Raw genomic sequence first — 22790 nt, forward strand, 5'->3', positions numbered from 1 at the left:
GCTTTAAACAGAATAAAATAAACCTTTTCATGTTTCATCTTGCATATGAAAATATAAATCTCCTTTCTTTAAAGAAATATATTTTAAGGTAACAGCCATCCAAGCCATATGAAATGGCTGATGTGCATTTTACTGAAAAATTATCTGAAAATTCTGGCTCAAGCAGATATTTAGTTTTCTGTTGGTTGAGTCCCAATCTTCAAAAAAAACTATCCAGCAGGTAGTAAAAATAAATAAGTGAACCATTTAAAGTATTCAATAATTAAATGAAAGAAGTGAGGAATTGGCACTGCTAACAATATTGAAATAAAGTTCTGGTGTACCGTTACAATGTTATATTTCAAAAAGAATGTCACAGAAAACCTTTTTCACACAAACTTAATAACATTAAAGCACATCTGAAGATTCACACACACACACATGCAGAGTTGACAGTGGATGGGAAAACTGAATTTTCTTCCATCCCTCCATCTTTGATTTTTGTTGCCATAGGAGGGCGATAGTGAAGCACCATGTTCTTTAAAAGACACCTCCATTTTTGTTTTAGGATGCCAATGGTCCAAATGGCATTAGACAGCTATGCACCTCAAGAGTGTTTTCACCAGCACCATCTATTGGTGTCATGACCCATGGTCCTCTGGATACCCACTGTTACCTGCAAAGATAAAGAAAGGCCTGTCCTGAGTTTCCACTGTAGATAATAAATATCCCAATAACAATTGAAAGTAACTTCACTCAAAAGATTTTAAAGGATCAGCAGGAATTCAAGTATTAACTTATGAGCACTTCTATAATCTATTCCTTTACTTGAAAACATCTAAAGTGCACATATCCGGTGATGGTTCCCCCAGTCTCTTATGAAGAAACTGTATGTTAAATTTGGCAATCCTCTAAAGCGCCACATTTATAGAAATTTTGAGTACTTTTGTTCAAATCTCAATGTCAATGTTTGACTTCTAAAAATACGCAAGTGTTCCACAAAAGCTCTATTTCCATAGCAAATGGAATGTTGAACAAATGAACATGTAATAGCCCCATCTAGTTGCTACACTTTTTTACACTCTGTGCAGTGCAGATGTATCCAGTGTCAAGAGTAGTGCAAGGAAATCACGTTCAACCAACTAGACGGAAAGCAGTGTTCCAGTTAAGAAGATTCAACAAATACCTGTCTGCTGCTTTGAATGGTCATTTGATTAGTTAGCACACACCACGTGACCATACACCAGTCCGAAAGGTAGTGCAGATGGTGCAGACACCAAATACACTACTTGACTCCAAATCAACAAACTAGACAACTCAGTGTTGCACCGTGCAACCAACTAGACGCTTCAGTGAGAGAGTCAAAGAGAGTCAAAAAATGCAGTCAACTAGACGGGGCTAATGTGTTATGAATCCTAGGTGTTTTATAAACTTGCCTACAACATCCTCAATTTACATTCTACAAATTCTATTACATTTCAATAATCTTGTTATTCATATCCAAATTAAACATGTATCATATTTAATCACATGCTCATTGTGTAGCAAACATTATAGATTATGCTAACTGTGAATGTTATGTGAAGGCTTCCATGTAAAGTATTGTCTGGAATAAAAATAGTTATATGATGTTATGAAACATTCACATAACATTTCTATTAATAAAAATGCTTCTACATAAAATTGTTCCTAGCATGGTCTTGTTGTATACTGGTAGGGTTTCTTCTTCTTATTATTATTATTACTACTTGTATCTAAGAATAAAACGTTTTGATAACATTTGAAGAACTCAGAAATGTTTAAGTTTAAAATTTACGGATAATGCACATTTTGTAATAATAAAAAGGTGAGAGAAGAGAATACTAGACTTACTGTAGAATATAGATAATTATGAAACAACACTGCACATGTATTCATAATACAGTAATGGTACTAAACATAGTACTTCACATCTTTAATAATGCAGTTCATTTATGAGATGAGTGCAATTTAAATACTTCATGGAAAAATTATTAACAATAATTATTCCAGACTTAGAACATCTACATACCTAACAGCCAAGTGTTCCTTGTACCTGCCTTATTCTTATATTGACAAAAGTATCTGATGTTGGAATTCCTCATGTGTCCACCCTGGATACCGAGAGTAGTCACAATATTTTCATTTTAATCGGCTATCTGCAAAAGAGGAAAAGTACTGTAACTTTTGCACAAATAATTGGGTTAACAAGTTGAGGTATTGATCATAATAAGATACTGCACAAAGTTAATGATTTTTTTAAAAGAAAAGATATATATTCATGTTATTCTGAATGAGAAATACCATCCATCTGATGTTACACATTACTCAGTTGTTTACTTCTGATTTATTTGAAAATAGCAACTGTTTTGAAAACCCCACAAATTCACCTTTTACCGTGTTCCAATAAAAAATAATAAAATATTAAAAGAATATCACTCTGGAACTGTTATCGCCATGAGCACCTTTGATTTGGTTTGTCTTAACAATTATAATTGTATTGTTTTGTCCATGCAAATAGGAATACGAGATAAAAAGTGATACAAATTTGTTTGCTAATCCAGAACTATATGGATAGTATTGAAAATAAACTAACATGTTCACTTGCACAATATACCTACCTACATGGCCAGTCAGCCACTCATTTCAGTATTTATGTTTTATTACATTTTATTGTAGAAGCTGTCTAAAACCCACCACATGATGGATGTCAATAGGTGTTATTATAATGAAACAAAAATAACGTACACTATCTTACCTCCTTTTAACATCCAGCTGCTCTGCTTGTATCAATGGGAACTTCATCCATTGTGAGGAGCAATAACCACCATAGCACTGCACACTTGCTCTATACACTGGCTAATGACCTATAACCATCTGGCTGGTACCTCCATGTTGTGAAAATGAGAGCTTCTAGCACCTATAAAATTATTTCAGAAAAAATAAATATAAATTCTCTTACAAGGAAACTTCTATCAAACAGTTCCCACTGACTCAAAGATTTTCATGCTTAAAATAAATTCATGCTACCCACTATCAAAACATGACATAAGGTAGTTAAACTGAGTGCATTCTGTTGATGGTTTCATATAGAAAAAAAATATTTTCCCCTTTTCAATTGATGGTTATGAATACAGTATACCAAGTACCCCCTCCCATGCACACACACACACACACACATATATACATTACTAATGACATTTTTGTCACAAAAAAAAAGGTTTTCTCTCACCAGTGTCTGGGCAACCGAATGGAGTACTTTCACTTTTACTGGTGCTTAGGCGTTTAGGTTAGATTTTGTGATTACAATAAAAAAAAAGATAATTTTACATTCCCGTCGTGATAAAAAAAATAGATTTGGGATAAATTCTAATGTCCGTAACTCTGTAAATATACGTTTCTATGCCCCCAAGCTTCTGATATAGTCTTAACAACAGTTAATCTTTCCATGGGGAATTTTTCCTGGAAATTCGAGGGTGTACGTAATTTAGTACACTCGACCTGCAATTAATACAACTTAAAACATAGTGTCAAAATTTCCTTTAAAATCTTTATCATCAGTTCACGTACTGTATAAATCATGCGTACCATTTTTTCCCCCTATATATAACATATGGTAGTGGTGCCTAATTGAAGTATTTTATAGTACCGTAATTTCATTTACTGGTTGCAATAGGACAATATGTTGCAGAAAATTAATTGTTCTTATTTTGTGCGGCATCGTTATTTTACATTTTGATGTGACGTGGGTGGAATGTTAGCATACATTTCCCAGGTGTATCAAAATATATTTTGCAGTAGTATTTTATTTCGCGATTGCTAAGCTTAAGGAATGTTGCAAAAATATCAGCTCTAATTCTTACAAAGTACGTGGAACAATGTAATTAACAATAAGAAGGAAAATGGCACGAAGTATTTAATTCTTTAGGTACAGTGGTGGAAAAAAGTTCTTCCCCATAAGACTTTAATGGCTGTAAATAATGCCTGAAAGGTAGGCAACACACATTGCACCTTTAGGTGATCGGGTGATTCTGTCTGTCTCAAGGAGCAACTCGTCTTTCATGGAATAGCCAACAGACACAGGAAATGTAGAAAAATCACGTGACATCAGGTGGAATGTTGTTCGTCATAAAATCGCCTTTTCTCAAGCCAGGTCGCAGAACCGACAAGAAAAATAGCCTATGCCCGAAAATGATTCCCCTAAAATCGTTGAACGAAACGCTAAAATAATTCTTGCCTTAATTACAAAGGCTACTAAACTATATGTGCCGCGGTAGCTCGGTCATTAGGGAGTTTGATTACCATGCGAGAGATCTGAGTTCGATCCCGACTGGGGAGAATTGGAATTTTGTCCACCTGTTCAAGTGGCTCCGGCGCCCACCCAGCGTCGTATAAAGTGGGTACCTGTAGGAAACTTAAGGGGGGGGGTAAAGGCGGCCAGGGGGTGGTGCTGATCACATTATCCCCACCACCTTCGGCCGTAGCAAGAAAGTGTGGAACCCTAACTCCGCACCCCCTACACGCCATCATGGCTTGGTGCAAAGCACAAGGTAGCACTTTGCTTTTTAATTTACTACGACCCGATTTTGTCGGAACAGAACTTTCTAATTTCTACGTGGACTTTCTTCCAAGTTCCGTAGGGATGTGAATAGGCTCCAGTTTTTCTTGACACAATTTATCCATGTTATATTTCGTTATAAAAACCACGGCCGATATCCTGTGTGTGTATGTGGGGGGGGGGGGTATAATTCAAACATGTGAGGTGATACTTTTCTCACTACTCCGATTCTTCGTGTCAGAAATAAATCTTAATTCCACACACTGAAAATGTAGCATTTCCTTCATCTTAGCATGCAAATATGTAGCAGCAAAGTAATGTGTAGGCACATAGTGGTTCGGATACCACTTTAAACTGTATGTGCATTCGCGATTAGTCTTACTGTGCATAAAGTGGACTTAAGACACCAAATCAACCAACCAACACAATCCCGTTACTGTCCAGATTATCGAAACCAGAAGCTTCGTCGCGAATAACATAAGCAGGAAGACAATTTGAAATTACCGGACAGAAACAGAACCTAAATCCTACAACGGATAGATTGGATTAAATCGACGATACAGCACGCGTTCTGAAATGAAGAAGAATACGAAAGTTGAAGGACCTCGACACACACACACACACTTTTCCTCCCCTCAATGGTAAGATATCTTTCTTGCAGAGAAGCCTTTACGTAGGCCTTGAAGGCCACGACGAGAAAGTGTTTTACATGCAATGACGGGACCAAAACACTGGTCTAGTTTGATATGAAAGCTGTGTTCCTCCTTATTTCGTACGTCATTGATAACAGGAACACGGACCTAGTCTGCTAACCCTAGTTTCGTAGAGCAGACGCCTGTTTGCCACCCTTTGGTTCCGTGACCTTCGCTCGTAGTTAGCAAGAGTGAATGACTCACCAGATACCTGTTGCCTGTGAGCTTATACAAGAATAGATATTTCATTAGAGTCTGTAAGTATTGTTTCATCTGCAGTTATATCAGTTAACGTTCGAATTGTTTCCTAATGGTTACGTTATTTATAAATTAGTTCTCGAGAGTGAGCTTTCTATCTATTTGTATGGGGGGGGGGGGGTATACAGCCTGCATGTATTATTTTTTTCACGAAACAAGAAGAAATTCCAAGACAAAAAAAGAGTCGTAGAAGAGTAGTTAACAAAAAAGAAAGACGAAAACGAAAATGTAAATGTTTAAATAAATTATTGTATAGATCGAGTGAATAATATTTTCTCCTCGATGGCGTAATGATAACGTCGTCACCTTATAATCAAGGGATCCCAGGTTCGATACACGGTGGACGCACGTAGTAGTTCGTATGTCATTTTAAACTGATGGTCCAGTCCAGATTAGCTTATCTGTGCAGAAAAACTAAAAAAGAAATTGTCACAGTGTAAGAAAATGTCATGTTCAACCACATACAAAAGGGAATAATTTATTCCATGTTGGAGTTCACATTTACAGTATAGTATCTAACCAACACAATTATGGATCGCAACGTATTTTCTCAGATCCATTTTAATTATACGTGCATGATAAAATAACAGAAGTTGAGGAAAGAGAAAGTCAAGCGAAACACAGATGCCTTCTCCAGAATTTCAAATCTCGTTACTTAAGGTTCTGGGTTGAAGTCCCGGGCAGACATGACTTTCTTCTTCTTGCCCTTTTATCTGCTTTATTTCATCATAAATCGTCGTTATGGTTTACCTACAGGGGAAGAATAATGACAATTGCCAATACAAAGCCAATAACGAACAGACCAACAACTCAATTAGGGAGATGTCAAGAAAGAAACAAGACTTGACAGTGTCTCCGTCTCTAGGTTTCTCGAATTGAAAATTGCTCTCCCGTTCTCGGTCAGTTAAATATAGAAATCGAAAAAGTATGTGAAGATAAATATATTTCATATATCCCGGTTTTATAGGAGATTTCGTGAGAGATGAAATAAGTACTCTTCGATCATGTTTATTTTTATTGGTTTTGTTACGTAACATCACTTTTCTTCCTAGTCGCGGACGAGTGACCATTACATGAAATTAATGACGAAATACTCAAACACCTGTGACAAGGACGGTTCTCAAATCCTGGAACTTTGGTGACGAGATCGAATGTTGACCACTTAATGAGCTTGCGCACCGAGTCAGCTTAATGTTCCTTGTGTCAGGTAATTCGAAATAACTGTCAATATCCCACATTCATTATCATTTGTTTCATAATTTATCTTATTGATGTTATTAACCTGAAGTCGAAGAAATAGTTGAAAGGCAATAATGCAAGATTGAATGTCTATGATGTTACTTCGTACCGAATAATATGACGTGATATTATGATATGAATATATTAATAATATAATATGCCTAGTCATTCCATTGATTGATCCCAATTGCGCACACAAAATATGGTATAATGTCCACTCCTAAGTAACCTCCGTGGCGGAGTGGTTAGCACAGCGCGCTACGACAGCATGGATCCCTGGTTCGAATCTCGGTTTGGCTATGGGTGTTCTTGGTGAGTGTCCGTTAATCAATGTCATCATATCATCACTCATTACTCATCTTCATCGTCGCTATTTGCCAAAAGTGAAAGAATAGCGACACTAAATAACAAAAATCCAATCAAATGGGACATCTTCACCGATTTAATTCTTTCCGTAACAAATTCCCAGTTTATTACTGCTTCCTGCTTCATTTTACTGCATCTCAATTGTTTTCCGATTCGAAAAAAATTGGAATGTTGAGCAGTTGATTGTGCATTGTTTCGTTGTTTTGATTGTTTAATCAACGTCGCATTAATTAGTTTTAGACCAATCGTGACAGAGGGAATCGAGAGCACAAAGGAAGGGGAAAAGACAAGTTAGAGATAACGGCTCCCTTTAAAGGTAGGATTCCTTGAACACGACTGAAGAGACTGCAGAATATTATGGATAAAATTTGTTTCGCTTTTTCCTTTTATTTCTGTTTCAGTTATTTTACTTCGCTTTTCTTCTCCCACTGGCGTTAATCGTGTCGGTGAGGAAGAATTATCGTGAAATGGACGATGGGACAAAAATATATATGCCTCTCCCACGGTTCGAAACTGTGACCACAAAATATTGTCTTATTTTTAAAATTTACGCCAAATATGGTTTCACTTGTCTCTTTCTCAAGGCGTTCCATTGCCTCTCCGATGGCGTAGTGGTAACGTCTTCGACATGTAATCAAAGGCTTTCGAATTCAATACCAGATAGAGGAACATTTGGTTCGGATCCCACTTTAATCTGTAGGTCCAGTGCATAAACTGGACTTAAACCATTAGCGTGTGGCATGTGGCCTGTGATGAGAACCATCATTTCATGAACCTTCTTGACAATGACTAGTATCACTCGAAGAATATTTTCTTACGAGTAGATCTTGTTAAGAAACCACTTGCTGAAATGTTCTTCTTGAGGCCACGTAGCACCCAGCTGTTGTTTGTTGTTGCTGGGACATGACTCATGCTATCAATGCTCAATCCTTCCCGAGAACTCAGATCCACCAGACAAACTTAAGCGAATAATTTGTTATTTGGGTTGCATAAACAACAGGCTTTAAGACGTTACAAAATTCTAGGTCCCGTGGCCCAGGTAATTCTTTCTCCGACTGTACATCGTAGCAACAATTCACAATACATACGTATTTCACTCTCCCCCTGATTTGTTCCAATTGCCCTTATGTTAATACCCAATAATATTAATAACATACTAACATGACGTACTTACTCGAAATACGACTGAAACGAAGTGGGCTTGCAATTCTTCTTTCTTCAAAACCATCCTCCGCAACAGCTGATAGTGTCCATCTTGAAAATCTGCAGCCGTGAACGAACTCGGTAGGTGCCTGGCTTGTGAGTAGGTTCCACTCGTTTTCTGTTAGCGCGTCCGTAACCGTATTCGTTAACGAAGAGTGGAGACTACACTAAATGGCATTCGTTAGCCTTTCTTGACAAAAACGTCACGAACTCGTTAGACCTTAACGTGTTGACAGTTCAAGACTTAGGCCCCAGGTCTCTTTTCTTGACAAAGATTTCCAGATATAAACGTTCCTCATACTGAGAATGGAATCTGCTTCAGAAAGTCGCCTAAGGGGTAACAAACAGGTTCACTCGGTTCATAGCTGCAGAACAACGAGCCCCTTTATTTGATCTGTGATAGTGGTAGAGAATGCAAATACTTTGTTGCTGATTTTCTGCAGTGGTAAATGGCTACTGCTCGCAAACCAAAATCCGCGAATGAACATAGCAACACCTACAGTCATGTTGTCAACATGGATCTTAAATAGTTCTTTATTATTTCGATTTCCTTTTTGAAGTTATATTGTTCGTCTACACGCAGTGTATGCTTGCTTATAGACTGAAGGGGCCTGTGTCGCTTGTCGCTTAGATAGCGAAGAGACAGGCAACAAGCGACACGGAAGTTTTAAGCCGAAACGACAAGCGACACTTCAGTCAATCTGCATGCACTCGCCACGAGACAAACTGGGGCAAGACGGTATTCAGTCCGAGCATCACACGTCAGTTCGAAAGGTTTCATGTATTATTAAGGGTTCGTTTTCAGTGACACGCATTGCTTGTCGTCTGTGAAGGGACAAACGATAAGATAGCATTCATGTCCTATTCCAATAGACCGAGCGACACGTATGCGATAAGCGACACCTGTAGCTTCTCGTGTCGCCTCAGTTCGAAAGACTGTGTTTATTTCTGAAGATTGCTTTCCAAAAGATACATGTTACATGTCGCTTCGGTGTGAAAGTTCAATAAATGAGTGTTTTTTTTTTTTCATTACTGCTATTGAATTCTTATAAGAACTTCTATGCACTGTGGAAATTGATTGTTTTCTTTAAATTCTAACGCTGTGAAGCAACAAAAAAATATTTTTAAATGTGTGTAGTGCGAACACAAAACCTATCCAGAACTGCAATACATAGTACAATACACAAAAGAAAGGATTTCCTAAAAGCTTCATAAAATGTTTCTCGGGCATTAAAAACGGGAATTTTTTTCAAAAGAATAAGCAAATAATATATTTTTTTAAAAGAAGCAAAGCTCTCAATTTTCTTTATACAGTTTACAATATTTTCTTGAACTGCCTATTCCCTATCACAATTATTTTCATAAAAACTGAATCTGTATTGTATGAATTGCATTTGTATTTGGAGTTTTAACACAACATACAATTAATAACCTTGAATAAATTGAAAAATGGGAAATAACGATGGGTTACTTCAAATTATTAAAAATATTAAAAAAAGTTTAGATATTCGTTCATTACTCTTTGTATGTTATCCTTTTTTAGACGTAATAAAAAGTTTGTGCATTGACCTGCTGTGTACGTATGTTTCTTATGCTACAGACTTGAGACGAGACCGAAATTTGCCCCTCGACATCGTGATTGGTGCTTACAACTAGAGGCGAAAGCGAGACTATGCAAAGTCTTATCTCATCTCGATACCAGCTTATAAGATTCCTAATTCCAATTAAAAATTTACAATGAGTTTGTAGTATATTGAAGAAAATTATTATGACATGTTATTTATTGTTGTTATGGGGAATTCGAAAAGAGATTTTCTTATTTGAAACTCAATCCCCCTCTCCACGAGAAATAATTGATAATTTGTCCCCTCCCTACAGGAATATTTTCCGCCTCTAATGAATAATATAAATATATGAAGACTTATACAATTAAGACTTATTAAAACTTTCGAACCAGCCAGAAGCATAAATACAATGCATGTAAGTCTTCACATATTAGTTTATTCCAATTAATGATTTTTAAAACTAGTAACTGTTACTTTTTAACTGTAACTGTTTTAAAAAAAGTCACTTTCCGAACACTGCATATGTCCCTGCGATATCCATTTAATAATAAACGCAAACGACTGTGTCAAATAAAATTATATATGTGAAATATATATTTTTAGGTTGACCTTCATTTTCCAAGGAAGGGGCACGCCTTCCTGTGACCCGCCTTCTGGGAATTATTTAAAATTTTATACTCTAAAAAATTTCTTCAATGATATTTTGAAGACAAAATCTTAAAATCTTAGATTTTAAGTTAATTTGAATAATATATACTCCGTTAGCCATTTTTAAATACTTTCAGAAATAAGTTGACAAATTTTCAGAAGGAATGAAAAAGTTATCAATTTTATTTCTGGGTGAGTTAGATCATATAAGTTCATTATAAAAATATTTGTGTTGGTGTTGCACCTTTCTCTTTCAATGATAATTGAAATTTTAGTAAACCATGTTTTCGGTCCAAAGAAAAATAGAAAATACTATTTTATTAATTCATTAGTGTACTATTGTGAACTGTTGAAATATATATTTTTCTGGAATCCTTATTGTTCGGTTAACATTGTTGTAAAGTTTAAAAAAGATTGAATAATTTTTAAGAGGGATAGGATTATTTCTCCAAGACAGCGCAGTTCATACTTGGAGGCTATGTGAACGGAAGAAAGGATGAATCACTGAAAGTTCGAGGGGCTATAAATATGAAACCAGGCAAGTAAGAGACAAAAGAAATGTAGTTTCTCACCACCATGAAAGGATTAAATTTGTCAAATTTCATCAAAGTTTGAGATCATGGGTAGCATGGTCTGGTTGAATTGACATGGAATGACCCATAAGCGTTTCAAATTTACTCTGAAGGGACACAGATTTCTAAGCACTAAAGCACATTTAAAACACGGATTTTAAAAGATGAAACAAATTTTTAAAAAAAGAAAATAATAACACGAAGGCATGTGTTTTTTCAACATTGATTATTTTTGTTTCAAAATCATGGCTAGAAGTTAGTTGGTACCTGTGTGTGGTTTTACTTTACGTATGGATTCAAATATCTCCGAATATTACTACCCTTATAAGGTATTTATCCATTAAGAGCTTTAAACGTATTGATTGTTCTTTCTGTGTCTAAGTGAAGCTCTTCTAGTCAAGTGAAAATATCTGCCGTTGAAAAAAGTACCAGCAGTCTTCCCTTTACGCGGACGCTTTCTATGAATCATCCAGCGCATTCTTCATGGTTCCATAGGCACGCACACTGTCTACCAGCAGGGTGGAATGTGCAGCTAATTCTTAGAATTAGGCTCAGAAATAGACATTTGACGCTCATAGAAATTTGTACGAGATCATCACGAATAAATCGTAATATCTCTTTTTGAGCTTCAATTCCATTCGAAGTCAGGTCAAATAGTATTCGACGTAAGTTACAACGGGAACAAAATATTATCGAAAAATTGATATATTATATTGAATGAAGGAAATTTATAATTATTCTTGAAAACAAAAAAATAATTAAATTTAATCAGGGTTGGCATGTTTAAAACAAAAGTGTTTAAAACACTTTGTTTTAAACGTTTAAAACACACGGCTTTGTTTTTTTACAAATGTTTTAAACGTTTAAAACAATGTGTTTTAAACATGTTTTTTTACAAGTGTTTAAAACACATTTTGGTTGTATATATTTTGAAGTCTGTGATAATTTTTTTGTTAGGCAACCCTGTTTTTAATTGAATCTGTGTCAATTAATCCGTGCTTTACAGGTCTCACTTATCGCACAACACTTGAGCAACCTTATGTTCTGACGTCACGGGAGAAAGCTTTTTAATTTTAGGCTAAATGCCTATGTTGTTAGGTTAGGCAGGCTAGCTATGTATGCACAAGGTAGCAAAATTGTTGTGTGACAAGAAAGACGCGTGCTTTACTGTAGGCGCAGACTCCATGGGGCTTGGGGGGATGTTAACGATGTGGGGCAGAGCCCCCTAATAATTTTGCTTAGGAGGATCTAATGTATTATTTTGCTTCTCTTGTAAAGTTTACTCTGAATTGTGCCACATGAACTTAACTTTAAATACACAGTTGAAATGTTCTAGACCATCAATTTGGGGGGCTGAGACCGCTAAACCAGCAACTTTGGGGGGGGGGGGCTATGACCAGAGACAGCAAAATACGTGACTTATTACTATATACTAAGTATGGAATTATGAGTATTGTTAAAATTTTGACTAAGAAGAGTTTCAAAAGACGATGTGCATGAACTAGGATAGTGGATGGGACGTTTGGGCTACAAATGGCTCTCACATGACATTCAAGACGAGATCATTGATAAGTATATTAGGGAGATCTGTTTTGCACTCCGTGGTAGCAGATATTAAAAGTCGGGAATATTTTGCTATTATGGTTAACGAAACCTGTGACATATCTATCCGTGGATAATTAATATTCTGCATTAGAACTGTGAATAAAAATGTTGATATTTTTGAGGAATTCATGGGCTTTTATGATATTCCGAACACTGAGGCCAAAACTTAAAAAAGGGAAAGAGTGAGTCAGTCATTCATTAATTTATTTCAGTGATCAGAGCCCCCCCCCAATAATTTTGACAAGTCGGCGCCCCTGTTCGTATCGTCCTGCAAGTTTGAGACTGGTGGAAGCTGGAAATGCAAACTAATATCTGAATACACAATGCGTGATGTTGATCATGACGTGATTTTTTTTTCTTTTGCGATACGATTCATTGGTCTGTATAACTGAATGAAGCGCAGATGCTTACTTTTGGTAACATAATTTTGTACTTTGAAAGATAAATTGATCTGGAGAATCTATTATGACACTGCAGGTTGTTTTCTGCTATATAAACTGTTCAGGCAGCATGAAATATTTCACCGCGATTTTTTTCAGGACGAGGATAGTCATTCTATAATATTTAGTTTCTTGAAATTTAGATGAATATACATCAGTACATCATACATCAGTAGTGGCGGAAAAAGTGGGGCTATTACCCACAACCTTTGTCCCTGCAGTAGAGGTGTGCGGGATCCCGAAAAGTCGGGACCGGGATCGGGAAAGAAAATTTCCGTCCCGATCCCGATTTCCGGAAATGACTTCCCGACTTTTTGGGATCCCAAGCAGTCTGGAAATTCCGAATGGTCATTTTAAAACGTCGTCAATTCTAGACATTCTCTGCATTGTAAATGTCTGGAACGTATCGGAAATTATTAGGTTTTGTACCAGAAGTGCAAAAACAAGCACTTAAGATGGAAATTACGGGTAGAATTCGAGATTTCAAGAGCTTTGGAAAATTTCGAACATATCCCGTCCCGAAAATTTTCCGACTTTTTCAGGACATTGAGAATTTTTCCCATCCCGAATGTCGGGATTTAAAGAATTTCTCGTCCCGACCCAAAAAATTCTGTCCCGCACACCCCTACCCTGCAGTATGGTAAACCTGATCTCCAAAGGTAAATAAACCGTCCTTGTCGCCACTGTACTCATAAAAATGAGTATTTTTTTTCTTTTTAACGACTTTAACTATTATTTACTGGGAAAAGGTTGAATTTGTTTTGTTTAAAACATGTTTAAAACATGTTTTTTGAACGCATGATCCCAATATAATCCTTGTCTTACAATAAGTTCAGAGGAATTTATATAACAACGGCTAAACGAATAAATTTTTCATTATTTAATTTTAGTACTTGATAAATCTTTCGGGGGGGGGGGTCCGGACCCCCCCAAATACGTCCTTGGTTCAGACGGAAACAGAGAACTGGGCAGTAGACTGTACTTACGTACATAATTTATTATAAATTATATTATTTACAATTAAGAGTAAATATGTCACTACATTATATATGCACGGTCCATCTACAGGACAATTACCGACAGGTTCATTGTGGAAATTGTAGTTACTACACTTTCTTCAAGAAAATTCTCAAAGGCTTAACACTTAAAGACACCCCTTTCTTGCCTTTTTCGCCGAAAATTCATCTACTACATCATCGAATTTCCATTCAGGAAGAAGTTCATGTTCAATGCTTAATAAACAAAGATTAGATAAGTGATCCTGTCCCATGGCAGCACGAAGCCTGTTTATCACTAATTTCATTTTTGAGAAAGATCCTTCTCCGCTGCAGTTTGCATTCTAAATAGAATTTCGACATTGGGAAATGTACTGCGGAACGGGTTCTTATGTACAATATTAAAATAGACCGTTCCATTGGGATGTCTTCCTGATGTTTGACATTGCTACTGAGTGCAAACTGCATCAGCTCATTCTCTAGCGAGGGTTCCAGATACTCCTCGTAGATGCTCACAAGTTTGAATAAGTGTGCCTTATTTCCACACCACAGCCAAATCAATCCATGGTATCAGAGGTGCCCACAGGAGGGATTATGGCGCAGGTTACGACATCGAGATTTGGGAGGGGGTCCCCTTTAAATAATATAAAATTCAACATTATATATTTCTCCAAAATATAGCTATGTGCAAATTTTACACCTTAAATGCACCGTATTTAATCCATTAGATGAAGAAAAGAAAGGGTAAATGTCTGTTATATTGGAGACACATTTCTTCATTTTTACAGAAGAACCTACTTGCGGAAATGAGTTTCTGTAGCATTTTGAAAGTTCATGGAGGTATTTTCTCACCGCAGAATGCTGCACAACAAGAAATAAGCACTTTTGATATAATAAACTTGCATTTTGTGCAAAGCGACAACATTATGCCGTTGTTTCCATTATGTACCTGCAGATGGCGCGAGCGTCGAAAGTCACGCGGTCTTGCCAGTGTTTCCAAACGTGCCTTTTTTTACGAGATTTTATTTTAACTATGCTTACCTAACCTAACCCAACCTAACCTTACCGGAAATGGTTCGTGGGGCGGAACGAGTTTACAATACCGGACCACTCTCCAATTGCTATGAAATTTCGCCTACTCACTAATTGAGACCTCCTAATCACGAATCTGCATGTAATAATTGGCGGTCAAGTATGGAAATGTAGAGAAAAACGAAATAAACTAAGTTTTCCTAACGTAACGTAACGTAAGAACAGCAAGTCCACGGAAGACTGCATTTTCCCAACATTAAAAAATCAGCATGCAATACACCGTTGCCAAACGTACCTAATCGAAAGAGTCCACATTCCTAAATATAAATTTTTCATTGTATTTATGCTAATGGAACCTAACCTAACAGGCCTAACCTAACCACGTAGGCATTCCTCGAATACAAGGTAGGAAAACTGTTGTGCGTGTCTCCCACCATTCTGAGAACGCAACAGTGTGGCAACGCTGGATACAGCGTAACAAATTGGGTCTCACTTATCGCACAACACTTGACCAACCTTGTGTTCTGACGACAAGGCAGAAAGCTTTTCAATTTTAGTGTGTTTAGGTATCTTAGCGTAAATTATAATTTTTCGTTATATTTATGCTCATGGAACCTAACCTAACATTGTAGGCATTCTTCGTTTGACGTCGGAACACAAGGTAGGAAAACTGGTGTGCGACAAGAAATGCGAAAGAAACATGGTTGTCCATTGCTTTGCATGGAGAATCATCGTGGTATTTAACAAGGTTATTCTACAACTTCTACACGTTATTTTACAATTTCCATGCTTGACCGCCAATTATTAGATGCAGATTCGTGATTAGGTCGTCTCAACTAGTGAGTATACGAAATTTCATAGAAATTAGAGAGTGGTCTGGTATTGTAAACTCGTGCCCGTGGGGCTATTCGTCAATGGTTCGTGGGGCTATCGTGAATGGTTTTGGGGGCTATCCATCAATGACATAATGAACACGAAAGTAGGTATTTTTCGGTTAGGAAGGTGGAAACACTGCATACCCACTCTAAATCGACAAAACACAAGCACGACGCGCGATGATCCACAGCTGTGGGCGCCATATTGTATGTTCCGCAACGGAAGAAAGGACCCAAAAGAATTACTCGTAATGAGAAAAATCGAAGTTATTTTCGTGTAAAAAGCATAATGGCACCTTCAACTATGTTCCGTAATACACAATTGGTAAGTACGAACCACCCGAAACACAAAATATACGATTTTAATGTGTCTCCGATATAACAGACATTTACCAAAGAAAGTGTTTAAGGGTATTATCGAGGGGGAGGCAAATATCCAACTATTACATTTTAGGCATTAATTGACACGTGGGTTCTTGGGGGGGGGGATCTGAATTAAACGTTGGGGTGCACAGTATCCAACTCTACGTTTTAGATTATGGCGAGTAATTTAGTTAGAGGAGGATTGAGAATTAAATTGAGGGGGGATCCAAATCTTGTATGTTACTATTGTCTTAGGCTCTTGCGGAAATTCTGTTGTTGTTTTTTTTTTTTAAATAGGTAATATTCACTCTTCAATATCAACAGTAAATCTAAAATGGGCATGGAAATTTTGGTGGTAGAATTGAGTATTAAATTCAAAGGGGGAGATAAGCTCTTGATAAAGTGTTAATTAGATCTTAAATTGTCAAGGGATTTCTGTAGTGGAGAGAGAGTTCGAACATTAAAATTTGGAGACTGTATTTAGCGATATGGAATCCACATGTTTTCGACCTCGAACGTGACAAAAGAGAAGCTGGAAAAGATTAAATATCTCGGGATCAGGCGCGGAGCGTCCATGTAAGCCGTGTAAGCCGGGCTTACACTTTATTAGTTCTAGTAAAATGTATGTAATTATATGGCAAAATTCGTAAAAACTTCAAAGTTCATCTCGGCCCGATACCAGTCTTCGAGATCCTGTTTGTTAGATTGCAACACTTCAGCACCAGATGGCAAATGAGAACTCCCGCCTTTTGCCTGTGGAAAGTTGTAAGCCGTCTGAATGTTGCCTTACAAATTTCTGACCGCGAAGGAGCGGTGCCTACCGTCGCCCACCGTATCTGGAAGGAGAAGAGCAAGGAATATAGGGAGATAAGCACGTCGAAACCCTAGGTGTGTAAACCTACGGGCAGAGGCTTACAACAGCGTTGCAAACCTCATGTTTAGAAAAAGTGTTGTTCATGGACGTCCGCAGTATTTCTTTCCACCAGGGAGGATTAAGCAAAGTATTTTTTTCAGGGGTTAGGGTAAACTAGGTATATTTCCCTTCTCAAAATATACTAATTCAATTTGAAGTTAACATTTATCTGCAACGCCCTTACAATAATTAACAATTTGATGTGACTAAAATGAAATTATATGTGTGAAAATGGTTGACATTCATTTTTCAGGAAGTGTCTCCTCCCCTTGCCCCTTCTGGACATCCATGGTGTCGTTTAAACTCCGAAATTATGCTACATAGCCTACTACTAAATTGTTCTGGGATTTTCATATTATAAATATTAATTTATAACAAAAACAAATATAAATTCGAATGGTTCAACCAACGGCATGGGTTCCACGTTATGTGAAAAGTTTGAGAAAAAAATTCAACCACAACGAAAAGCGGCCCTGTTGTTTTATTTATATCTCCAACTTACAAACGACTTTTTAAACTTGTGCGAGATTTAGCACCATTATGCTTGGGTTGGCTTCACTGAATACGCGCCAGGGAGACACAGGTCCTGCAAGAGGAGGGGCTCCAGCTTTGTCGGGTATGAATGGTTGACTGCAAAGGAAATTTGAGCCGGTGGTGCTTCAAGGAGGTTTTTATTCCCCCAGGAACAGGGAATTCTGAACCAAAAAACTAATAGGAAGGGGAAAAAGGAGAAACCTAGAAATGAGCGTGATACGGGGAAACTAGATACACATTGATGTGCTAAATTCTTGTTGTTTCTGTTTTTCGCTTGTAGGAGAGCATAAACATTAGACATATTAAGACTCTGTTTTCCGTTTATGTATGAACTCAGCTGGTCAGTAGCGAAGCGTAGTCTTACGAAGGAGGCAAGCAATGTTTCAGTACAACAAAACATGTAGTACAATGCCACGCCAAGAGGGGGATTAAAGGTTTATAGCCTCATTGGCCCGGTCGCTGGATTTGTCAAAATATCATAATAAAGTGACGGTTCTAAAAATAAACCATATGATCCTCAAACGTCACATTTACTTTCGAAATTCCAGGTAACGTTATTCGTATGGTAGTAAACGTCTTACATATGCGAACTTTCCGCATACGACTAAAGGGGTACGTATTTTCTTATTTATATATTAGTACTTTTATTTGTTCATAATTTTTTAATGTGGACAAACGGTGACCAAACGGATTTAGGTAAAATAACTCATTTATTTAATTTACACTGCGTGATTGTAATTTAGGATTTGTGGGCACCCTAAAAATCGTATTCGGAGTCAAACATTAAAATAAAAAGTTAAACACAAACTTTAAAAATTCCATTTCAAACAAAAGAAACACATGCATAGACGATGTACTCACCACAAAGAATTCCAAACTCCTTTGCATATATAGGAAATTTCCCGCTATCGAACAATTCAACAAATCTTAGGGCTTCAAGGTTCTCAAAACGTGAAGACACTCCCATGCTCTTTCCACAACTGGAAAGCATCCACGCAAGATCACTTTGGAAATCTCTGAAACGACCGAAAGTGATACCAACCTATTTCCTTCATTTTATCCCTCATGGGAAGGAAAGATATATCAGTATGGAGATAGAAATTAAGCGGTGGAATCAGAATCATTACAGCAGAAAGAGTATATACATAATATTTAAATAATAAAGTGTCATACAGAGGCGGGGCTGGGGCCGGGGGAGGGTTGGCCCCCCTTTGGCCCAGTATTCCTAAGAAAAGGAAAGTCAAAGGCAGGAAAAGATGACAAAATGAGGACACTACTACAAAAAAATCCTGGGAGCACCACTTGTGTCATAATAATTAAACTTAAAACATGTTCTTGTGTTCATAATGTGTACAATGTATACGATTTAATTGTGCTGTGTAAATATCAGTAGAGAGTTCTTTTTAGATAGCTTTATTTTCACCCCAAGTTTTATTCAAAAGCAGTCAATTTATTGAATGTGGTTGTAAAATTTGTGAAACAGCTCACTTGAATTACTGTGTAAATAATTTGGCAGTTGCAAACACTGGTGCGGTCAACACTTTTGACGTAATTTGAGCTGGACCGAGCTGGACACAGGCTGCAGACCAAGGTTCGTCGAATCTTCCCTCCCTCCCTGGGGAAACTCTGGGGTGCAGACATCTCACTTCCTGGAAACACAAACCCCCGCCCTTTACCATCTCGCCCGAACTCCCAATATCCATTTTTTTACGAGTTTTACAATTCGCGAAATCTAAAATAAATTGTAATATAAAATGATATATATATATGGAATTTAGAACAATTATAATAACTTATTTTAGTTATTTTATGACTAAGAAATATTTTTATATTCGCGATCTTATTTACGTGTTCATGAAGACAAATATTCTTTACTCCTAGTTTTTGGTGGCAATACTATATCCTTCTGCTTTCGGTTGAGCTCGGCTATTTTCGGGAATAACGCAAGCTCAGCAAGCAGAGCTTTTGGTATAAGCGTTGTGGACGGGTTCCACTCGAATTTCAAGGTTCGCCATGTGACTCCTTCGGGTGCGTTATTTTCCCGCAGAGCAGCCGCAAGCATTGAGGCTGGTGCTTGCTACAGAGCTGCTGAGGGAGTTTGCGGCCGTAATTTTTCGCTAAATCGAGTGCGATGGAAACGAAATAAGGCTAAAACATTAAGTATATTAAATGATATTCGAATAATGCAAGCAGTGCTTGCATTGCTTGTACTATATCTTCGCCTCTGCAGCTGGTAATAATTGAGCTAAAAAGTGAAATAAATTTTAATAAAAACTGAAGATTGAACAAATTTTACAAATTTCATGTCAAATGTGAACCAAATATTATTAATTACATAGTCCGTGATTCAAACACTCTTCGAACAACGTACAGAAAGCCTGTTTATGATCTTTTAGGTGCTAGATTTGCTTTTACACTATCCTAAGAAAGCACTTACATGTCCTTTGATAGAAATTTCTGGATATATCCCTACAATTTGTGAGCATTTCTTTTATATTGTATTTTTTTATTTTTTTTACTAAATATAGGGAATTTTAAGGCAAGAGAGGGAATTTATTTATATCCGAAAGGGATATTCCCCTCACAGTCCGAAAGATCACTGCTTTGAGGAGTGACCGATTTTGGATCTGGTTTCTTTTTGTTTCCCCCTTCTTGCTGTGTGTTTGTTAAAGTCTCGAGGTATTGCTTTTGCGAATTCCATCTATTGAAAAGCGGAATGTCGTTCCTGTGCTGTGGTGTGATATGGTAGTGAAGTGCATTATGGAATAAAATGAGTGTGATTGTACGGTGGGGTGAAGAACTTGTTGAAGACGCCATTGTCCAGCAAGGATTTTGCTGCCAAGAAGAAACCTTTGGATATAGGTAGGCCCACCCCTTCCTTCTCTAGCAGACATAGTAACAGAAACGAAAAATAAAGTGCGCCGATTTTGCGATTCATGATACGGAGCTGATACTTGGTTATGCGGTTGTAAAAAGTATTCAGCACTTTTCTGTTTCCTTCTGTTTTCGTTTGTTTATTATTATTCATTTTATCTAACTTTGCATATTTTTATCGATACGTTACTCATTGTGAGAGGAATAACACTGACTTAATTATCAGATATCCAGAATTTTTAATTTGGTGAAAAATTCCAGGAAAGTGTTCTGAAAAAAAAGGGGGGGGGTCGATGTGTGTGGATAAATCACTAACCATGTCAGCCCAAAAATAAGCACAACGGGAAATAGCCTTCGTCATGCTAGGCTTACACTGTTGGAAAGGTCACGCTCCGCCACTGCTCGGGATCCTAAGAAAGTATTGATACCCCATTATATTGATATTCTTGAAAGCCTGCAAGGAAATGGATGTTAAAATTTTCTTGCTCGCTTCGCTCGAAATAATCTGTTGCGAGAATGATGGTTGGCGCTTTACTGAGGTGAATGTGAAGTTTAATACTACAGTTGCATTACAAGACATAAGTGATAATCTTGATATTCATTAATAACATCACTTCTTAAAATATAATGCTTAGTGTTGGTATACTGCTTAATTTAAAGCAGATGCATCATTTGGAACAAAAATATATCGAATCTGCATTTCTAACTTCTTGTCACAGGAAAATTTTACTTTAACAAGTTAAATTTGCACTGAAGGTAAAATCCACGTAATTACTGTTATGGGATAATAAAATAATTATATTTACCCCAAGTAAACAGGGGGGAGTTCTTTAAAAGAGCAACCGTATTATATAATCGCGCTGAGCTTAAGAAATTCTAGCTAGGGTTCTGTAATGTCCCGTGAAACAATAATTTAATGGGTTATTCGGCTGGAGCATGTTATTTGGTTTGCCAAGGTTGAATTTTCTATATCTATCTTAAGTTGTGTAACAATTTGTGTCAAATACTCAAATTGCGAGTTTAATAAACCCACTCACAAACACTATTTATATGCACATTTACATAATTTAATTTACTACATTTAACCAATCAAAGCTTTAAGTTTTCTTTTTTCGAAATTCGAACAATTAAAAAGTTAGGGCAGTTTAACATGGTATTTCATTCAAATAGACCTCAATTATTACTTATTCATCCAAAATATTTTCTTGGGATTATGATGAACGATTTTAGGGCCAGTCTTAAGTGATGGGCACTTCTGTTCAGGGAGGAAGGGCAGATCAAGTATAGTGTTCAGTAAAGCTAAGAAAAAAGTTACTTTCGGTAGACATGATGTCGTACTTTAATACTTCGTGGGAATTACGACATGGTTTGAGGGAGCGAATGATATGATTTGGGGGGGACGCATGACAAGATTTTGGGGGTGATTGCGCCATTGGCCTTTGGGGGGATGGGCACCCCTGCATGGTATAAAGTATACTGAGGTTCAGATATCTACAAACAGATCGACTGAGAGCTATACTGCAATTGGATCCAGAAGAGTGTAGACATACGACAATATTGAATTTTTATTTTTCAAATACAACTTTTTATGTAATTTTTCACAAGCATAGCCAGCTGGTTATTTTTTATTTTTGGTGGAAGCCCTTCACAGCTTCCTTTTGGTGGGGGCCCCGGGGCAATTGCCCCAGTTGCCCATAGGTTAATCCGGCCCTGTAAACTGCAGAACATCATGCAAACAATTAAATGTTGTATAAGAGATATTTGGTGGCCTGTACACCAACACAGCAGCTACTTTCTCTTTATTGCAACAAATTTCGACTACTAATATAATATTTCTTAGAGTGTCTCAACCTTAAAAGTCAGTATGGAAGTAAATGGAGTATTTCCCTCTCTAATATATTAGTTTTCCCAATAGCTCTGTCCTTCTCTACCACCGCTGCGTTGCGAGATGTTACTAACTAAATTTACAAAATGTAAAAGTAGAAAAATTCAAACAGTGAAATCATTATCCTGTAGAGTTTTTATGCTCTATTTACTGACGGCATTATACAGGGTGGCTCA

The 22790-nt window shown here is 37.0% G+C and overlaps 1 long non-coding RNA gene across 2 annotated transcripts; it reads right to left on the reverse strand.

Annotated features, from left to right (window-relative positions):
* Window positions 1-203: 203 nt before the first annotated feature.
* Window positions 204-8560, reverse strand: LOC145990358 (uncharacterized). 2 transcript variants are annotated; one of them, XR_014441972.1, is made up of 4 exons: window positions 8285-8560; window positions 2756-2917; window positions 2030-2156; window positions 204-655 (listed from the first exon to the last, which is right to left on the reverse strand). It is a non-coding gene; the product is annotated as an uncharacterized LOC145990358 (long non-coding RNA). The 2 variants fall into 2 exon arrangements; XR_014441973.1 differs by having other exon boundaries at window positions 2746-2917.
* Window positions 8561-22790: the final 14230 nt, after the last annotated feature.

Source organism: Lepisma saccharinum, chromosome 7 (genome assembly GCF_977018435.1).
Source record: "Lepisma saccharinum chromosome 7, izLepSacc3.1, whole genome shotgun sequence".
NCBI classification, from domain to species: Eukaryota; Metazoa; Arthropoda; class Insecta; order Zygentoma; family Lepismatidae; genus Lepisma; species Lepisma saccharinum.